At 44.5% G+C, this 7,412-nt stretch overlaps 1 long non-coding RNA gene across 1 annotated transcript; it reads right to left on the bottom strand.

The window, feature by feature from the left end:
- Nucleotides 1-215: 215 nt before the first annotated feature.
- LOC308585927 lies at nucleotides 216-2,795 on the bottom strand. The gene is made up of 2 exons (XR_014007685.1): nucleotides 2,135-2,795; nucleotides 216-576 (listed from the first exon to the last, which is right to left on the bottom strand). It is a non-coding gene; the product is annotated as an uncharacterized lncRNA (long non-coding RNA).
- Nucleotides 2,796-7,412: the final 4,617 nt, after the last annotated feature.

The following is a 7,412-nucleotide window of genomic DNA, read 5'->3' as shown; positions in this document are numbered from 1 at the left end:
ACCTCCGGAACGAATTAAGTACTTAACCCGAGGTACCACTGTATGGGAAATGACCATACACAACTGAAAACGCTGGCGGCATTAAGATAAATTCAGCAGTAGAATTAATGTTTGAATGGAAAACTGACTTGAATGGTTATAGTAAAATATGCAAGAATGGATGGTATGTAAAATGAATCATGGAAAGCAAAGAAGGGAAGTCATTGGATATCAACGAGTTTGCAAAATGTTTGTTTCAAATTGTAAAAAAATAAATAAAAATGAAATGTGTGTGTGTGAATGAAGCTTTATCTTGGTTGATACTCCACAACATCTTTTTCAGAGTTGTACTGCTTCCAAATATAACAGAAGCCTTGGGAATGTGGTTATCTGGCACTGCTGTGACCCCCTCCTTTGTTCCTTGCTCCCTTCTTCCCCTGCTTCTCCGGTCTACTTACAGTGTTCCTGCTGAAGTAATCATCCTCTCTTGTCTCTTGTAGACGCACACCTTTACCCATCTTGAACTTGGTTTACTGCTCGTCTCCCTGCTTACATCATCTGCTTGGCTGCTCTCAACCCACACACAGTGTGCAGCTTCTTTAAAAAAATATAAATTTATTTATTTGGTTTTCAGATTAATGTTTTACAATCACATATCCAACGTACAACATAAAAACAAGATTCCAAAGAATCTCTTGGACTTCTCCCCATGTGAGTCCTATTGTTAATCATTTCTCCCTGCATCTTTTATGATAATCCAAATCTTTTACATCTCCCTTATGTCCAAAACTCATCATTAAACTACAAGTGTAATTCCAATCCTGCTAACAGATTTAGCTGTTTACAATGGTTTTTAAGATAAATTGTAAATTTTCCTCATTCCTTATTAAAATTTTGGACTTCCTGATTTCTGATTCTTCCGGTCATTTTTGCCATTTCAGCATAATCCATCAACTTAATCTGCCATTCTTGTTTGGTTGGGACTTTATCTTCTTTCCATCTCTGGGCCAATAATATCCGCAAAGCCAGATAAATAGTGTGCAGCTTCGCTTTGTTCCACCCCGCTCCTCAGCATGGGACAATGCCCCCCCCCCAACACACACTTATACAAACACCAGTTGGGAATTCAGTCTGGATGCTGAGGTCCAGCTCCGAGGACCTTCTGGCAGTTCCCTCCCTGTGAGAAGTGAAGTTACAGGGAACCAGGCAGAGGGCCTTCTCGGTATTGGCGCCCACCCTGTATAACGCCCTCCCATCAGACGCCAAGGAAATAAGCAACTATCTGACTTTTAGAAGACATCTGAAGGCAACCCTGTTTAGGGAAGTTTTTAATGTTTGGTTTTTAATTCTGTTGGGAGCTGCCCCGAGTGGCTGGGGAAACCCAGCCAGATGGGCAGGGTATAAATAAATTATTATTATTATTATTATTATTATTATTATTATTATTATTATTATTATTTCCTCATGTCAGCAATGTGAAAGGACCCCGCAGCCGGATAAAGGATGGAGGCAGTGAGAAATTCATTGCACTCTTCTGTTAGCCAGAGATGTCAATGCCCTTCTGAACTCAAGGAGCTGTCGTACGTGTCCAATCACATGATTTCTCTACATAATCATTGTGCCTTAAAATTAAGGAACTGAATGTGGGAACTAACCCCGTTAAAGAGTGTTGAGGTTAAGGTGCTTTCAGACACCTCTGTATTATGGATTCACCCCTCATTTGTTTGTGGGGAGGTTAGATGACGTTGCATCAGAGCAAGTAAAAAGGTAAAGGTAAAGAGACCCCTGACCATTAGGTCCAGTCGTGACCAACTCTGGGGTTGCGGTGCTCATCTCGCTTTATTGGCCGAGGGAGCCGACGAACAGCTTCTGGGTCATGTGGCCAGCATGACCAAGCTGCTTCTGGCGAACCAGAGCAGTGTATGGAAACACCGTTTACCTTCCTGCTGGAGTGGTACCTATTTATCTACTTGCACTTTGATGTGCTTTCGAACTGCTAGGTTGGCAGGAGCAGGGATCGAGCAACGGGAGCTCACCCCATTGCAGGGATTTGAACCGCCAACCTTCTGATCAGCAAGTCCTAGGCTCTGTGGTTTAACCCACAGCGCCACCTGCGTCCCTATCAGAGCAAGTATTATCCCACAAAAAAGCCTACCTTTTTGGAAGTAGACTTGTTGTGCAAGAACTTCCAGTCAACTATGGCGCCATCTGTCCTACAGATTTAAAGCAGCACTGTACCACTCTTTAAACAATCGTGACTTTCCCCAAAGAATCCTGGGAAATGTTGTTTGTTAAGGGTCCTAGGAGGTGCCTTTTCCCCTCGCAGAGTCACAGTTCACAGAGTTCCATGGGAAAAGAGGGATTAACTGTTAAACCACTGTGAGAATTCTAGCTCTGTGAGGGAAATAAAGGTCTCCTAGCAACTCAGCACCTTTAACAAACTACCCTTCCCAGGTTTATTTGAGGGAAGCCGTGACTGTTTCAAGTGGTGTATTGTTTTAAGTGTCTAACAAATTCATTTAATTTTTCTCCCACCTCCAAATCCCTTAATTTCCTGTCTGTAAAACTGAGGCAGTCTTTCTGCAAATATTCAGATATGTGCAGATGCTGATTGTTTAACCTTTAAAGCCCTAAATGGCTTCAGTGCTGTATACCTGAAGGAGCATCTCTACCCACATCATTCAGCCCAGAAACTGAGGCTCTGAGGGCCTTCTGGTGGGTCCCTCATTGTGAGAAGTGAAATATAGGGAACCAGGCAGAGGGCCTTCTCAGTAGTGGCACCCACCCTGTGGAATGCCCTCCTGTCAGGTGTCAAAGAGATAAATATATGATCTTCTGTAGACATCTGAAGACAGCCCTGTATCAGGAAGTTTTTAGTATGTAATGTTCTCTTGTGTTTTTGTATGTGGAAGCCACACAGAGTGGATGAGGCAACCCAGTCAGATGGGTGTGGTACAAATTATCATTATCATTATCATTATCATTATCATTAGTTTCATTAGTATATTATATCATACTTCAATATTAGATATTTGTCTGTTGATATGTGACAATAATAACTGACCTGTAGATTATAACAATTAAAATGCTCATTTCTCCACATTTTCATAACAGTTTGTGATACATCTTTTTAAAAGTCTGTGTGAAAATTCGTCTGCCTTTTAGTGCAAATTTATCTGCATAGGCCAGGGGTCAGCAAACTTTTTCAGCAGGGGGCCAGTCCACTGTCCCTCAGACCTTGTGGGGGGGCGGACTATATTTGGGGGGGGGAAATATGAACGAATTCCTATGCCCCACAAATAACCCAGAGATGCATTTTAAATAAAAGCACACATTCTACTCATGTAAAAACACCAGGCAGAGCCCACAAATAACCCAGAGATGCATTTTTTTAAAAAGGACACATTTACTTGTGTAAAAATACACTGATTCCCGGACCGTCCGTGGGCTGGATTTAGAAGGCAATTGGGCTGGATACAGCCCCCGGGCCTTAGTTTGTCTACCCATGGCATAGGCACATTGTAGTCTGCAATTTCCCTTCCTATGTACATTTTTGCAAAGCCATTTCGCTGACTGTAATGCATCCTTGTGTTATTTTCACTAATATATGCATTCATCCTGGTATATACCTCTTTGTACACATTGTTTGGCAGGAGAACTGCACTGCAAAATTCAGAGAAACGTGAATTTCAAAGGACGGCTGTGTTTCGGTCTGTGTAATATTTCAGAAAGTGAAAATTTGATAAGTTCACATTTAAATGTGAACGGAATTGAGTTTCTCTCCCAATCCTACTCAAAAGTAAGTCCCTCCAAATAGAAGACGCCTTCATCCCCGTATGGTTCCCCTTTATCACATACATAACAGCCCAACAAGAGAAGAACAAGAATCCGCCAACAGCAGACAAATCAATCTGGCTAACCTGATCCAAAAACACACACACACACACACACATACCCCACTCACACACAAAAACAAATCTCACTACAGCCAACCAAAGACAACCAACCACACCCTACGCCACTCCCAACCTCTCTCACCACCAAGGAAATACAACAAGCGAATATTAAGAGAACCCACACGTGACAATGACACAAAACCCCACACATACACTAAGCAGAAGAGGAATATTGCCACTCGACACCATTCACCATTCCCCCCTTCCCATCTTTCCCCTTCTTTTCTTCCTAACCTAACACTGTATGCAACATTATTAATAATAATAATAATAATAATAATAATAATAATAATAATAATAATTTATTATTTATACCCTGCCCATCTGGCTGGGCTTCCCCAGCCACTCTGGGCGGCTTCCAAAAGAATATTAAAATACTATAATACATCAAACATTAAAAGCTTCCTGAAACAGGGCTGCCTTCAGATGTCTTCTGAAAGCATGGTAGTTGTTGTTCTCTTTGACATCTGGTGGGAGGGTGTTCCACAGGGAAGGCGCCACTACCAAGAAGGCCCTCTGCCTGGTTCCCTGTAACTTGGCTTCTCGCAGTGAGGGAACCGCCAGAAGGCCCTCGGTGCTGGACCTCAGTGTCTGGGTAGAACGATAGGGGTGGAGACGCTCCTTCAGATATACTGGACCAAGGCCGTTTAGGGCTTTAAAGGTCAGCACCAACACTTTGAATTGTGCTCGGAAACGTACTGGGAGCCAATGTAGGTCTTTCAAGACCGGTGTTATGTGGTCTCTGCGGCCGCTCCCAATCACCAGTCTAGCTGCCGCGTTCTGGATTAGTTGTAGTTTCTGGGTCACCTTCAAAGGTAGCCCCATGTAGAGCGCATTGCAGTAATCCAAGCGGGAGATAACCAGAGCATGCACCACTCTGGCGAGGCAGTCCGCAGGCAGATAGGGTCTCAGCCTGCGTACCAGATGGAGCTGGTAAACAGCTGCCCTGGACACAGATTTGACCTGTGCCTCCATGGACAGCTGTGAGTCCAAAATGACTCCCAGGCTGCGCACCTGGTCCTTCAGGGGCACAGTTAGCCCATTCAGGACCAGGGAATCCTCCACACCTGCCCGCCTCCTGTCCCCCAAAAACAGTACTTCTGTCTTGTCAGGATTCAACTTCAATCTGTTAGCTGCCATCCAACCTCCAACCGCCTCCAGGCACTCACACAGAACCTTCACTGCCTTCACTGGTTCTGATTTGAAAGAGAGGTAGAGCTGGGTATCATCCGCATACTGATGAACACCCAGCCCAAATCCCCTGATGATCTCTCCCAGCGGCTTCATGTAGATGTTGAAAAGCATGGGGGAGAGGACGGAACCCTGAGCCACCCCACAAGTGAGAGCCCAGGGGTCTGAACACTCATCCCCCACCACCACTTTCTGAACACAGCCCAGGAGGAAGGAGCAGAACCACTGTATAACAGTACCCCCAGCTCCCAGCCCCTCAAGACGGTCCAGAAGGATGTTATGGTCGATGGTATCAAACGCCGCTGAGAGATCCAGCAGAACTAGGAAACAGCTCTCACCTTTGTCCCTAGCCCGCCGGAGATCATCAACCAGTGCGACCAAGGCAGTTTCAGTCCCATGATGAGGCCTGAATCCTGACTGGAAGGGATCCAAATGGTCCGCTTCTTCCAGGCATGCCTGGAGTTGTTCAGCAACCACTCGCTCAATCACCTTGCCCAAGAATGGAAGATTTGAGACTGGGCGATAGTTGGCTATCGTGGCCGCATCTAAAGATGTTTTTTGTCTCACAACAAATGAAACTGATCTGTAGAAAACACAACTTGAAAAAAGAGACAATTTTTGTAAATTAAGAAATCTTTACTAAAAATATATATTTTAGAAAATTAAGTCCCTCTGAATTCAACAGGACTTGCCTTCCTAGGACATATGCTTGGGATTGCAGCGAATGACATGAACGGTGCGCATCTGAGAGAGCTTTGTAAGTGTGGCTCTACTTTGCCTAGGGCTGCCTCTGAGCAATTTACGTTTACTTCTTCCCAGCGTTTATTTGGAACGGTCTCTTTTGTTACAGCCCTCCCCTTCTTGGAGTGACTCCGCTTTAAATCTCATTCACAGTCCTCCTTCAGTGGGTTGTACAATTAGCTTGGTCAAGTGAGCTGCAGCTTGCTAATCAATAGGAGTTGAAATGGATGGCAAAGGCATGGCTTTGTTGGACTATAAATTGTTTGCAAGTTCTCGACAGTGTCTTTGCCGGGGAAACTCTATGCCTTTTATTTGATCTGGTTTTGGTCAGCATCCTGAGCCCCATGGCTAAGTGCACTTTATTTTCTTTAAACAGATGTTTTATCTGTCACACGTAATGCCTATTGGATTAGGTAATTCCAGGTGATCATGTCAGCTTGTCCTACATAATCCTTTACAGGAAAGGCAACCTAATCAGAATTACTGAGTCAATCCAGGAAATGCATTTGTCTTCCTTTCATTGTCATATTTTTGCTGTCATGGAAAATCATTTATCACCATAAACTATGTGCTTGAATCCTTCTGCTGCATGATATATCACGTTAATTTTATATTGGCTAACTCCTGGTTCTTTCACTCTGAAATCAAAAGGGGGGGGCATTCTATTTTATTTTTTTTACAGACAGAAATATAGCCTCCTCAAAGTCCCCCCTCCGAACTGCAGCAAACATTCCTTCTGCAGCCATATGCTGCTGTTGAAATTTGCACTGTAGCAGCAATTAATTCATTGTGCTAGGCCAGTGATTTTCATACCCAAAAGCTGTGGGTCTGATGCTTCTGAGAGCTGAGCCAGCCATGGGGGGGGGGGGGGCAAACACATTTGCCTGCTGAAGGGTCCACTCTATTTACGTACAAAGTGTAGGATGGGGTGGTTGGGTGGCGATGGAGAATAGAAACACCCTCCTCAGCTGCCTTATACAGTGGTACCTCGGGTTACATACGCTTCAGGTTACACACTCTGCTAACCCAGAAATAGTGCTTCAGGTTAAGAACTTTGCTTCAGGATGAGAACAGAAATCGTGCTTCGGCGGTGTAGCAGCAGCAGGAGGCCCCATTAGCTAAAGTGGTGCTTCAGGTTAGGAACAGTTTTAGGTTAAGAACAGACCTCCAGAACGAATTAAGTACTTAAGTACTTACTTGAGAGCCAGTGTGGTGTAGTGGTTAAGAGCGGCAGACTCATAATCTGGTGAACCGGGTTCACGTCTCTGCTCCTCCACATGCAGCTGCTGGGTGACCTTGGGCTAGTCACACTTCTTTGAAGTCTCTCAGCCCCACTCACCTCACAGAGTGTTTGTTGTGGGGGAGGAAGGGAAAGGAGAATGTTAGCCGCTTTGAGAATCCTTCGGGTAGTGATAAATCGGGATATCAAATCCAAACTCTTCTTCTTCTTCTCTTAACCCGAGGTACCACTGTATTAACCTTCCTGTGCTCTGCTGCTTCAAGTGTCTTTTCTCCCAAACCAGCAATGGACTAAGGGAGGTGTGG

This window comes from Podarcis bocagei (genome assembly GCF_964188305.1).
Source record: "Podarcis bocagei genome assembly, chromosome: 4".
NCBI classification, from domain to species: domain Eukaryota; kingdom Metazoa; phylum Chordata; class Lepidosauria; order Squamata; family Lacertidae; genus Podarcis; species Podarcis bocagei.
Note: the sequence above shows the minus strand (reverse complement) of the source record. Positions and strands in the feature narration are given on the sequence as shown.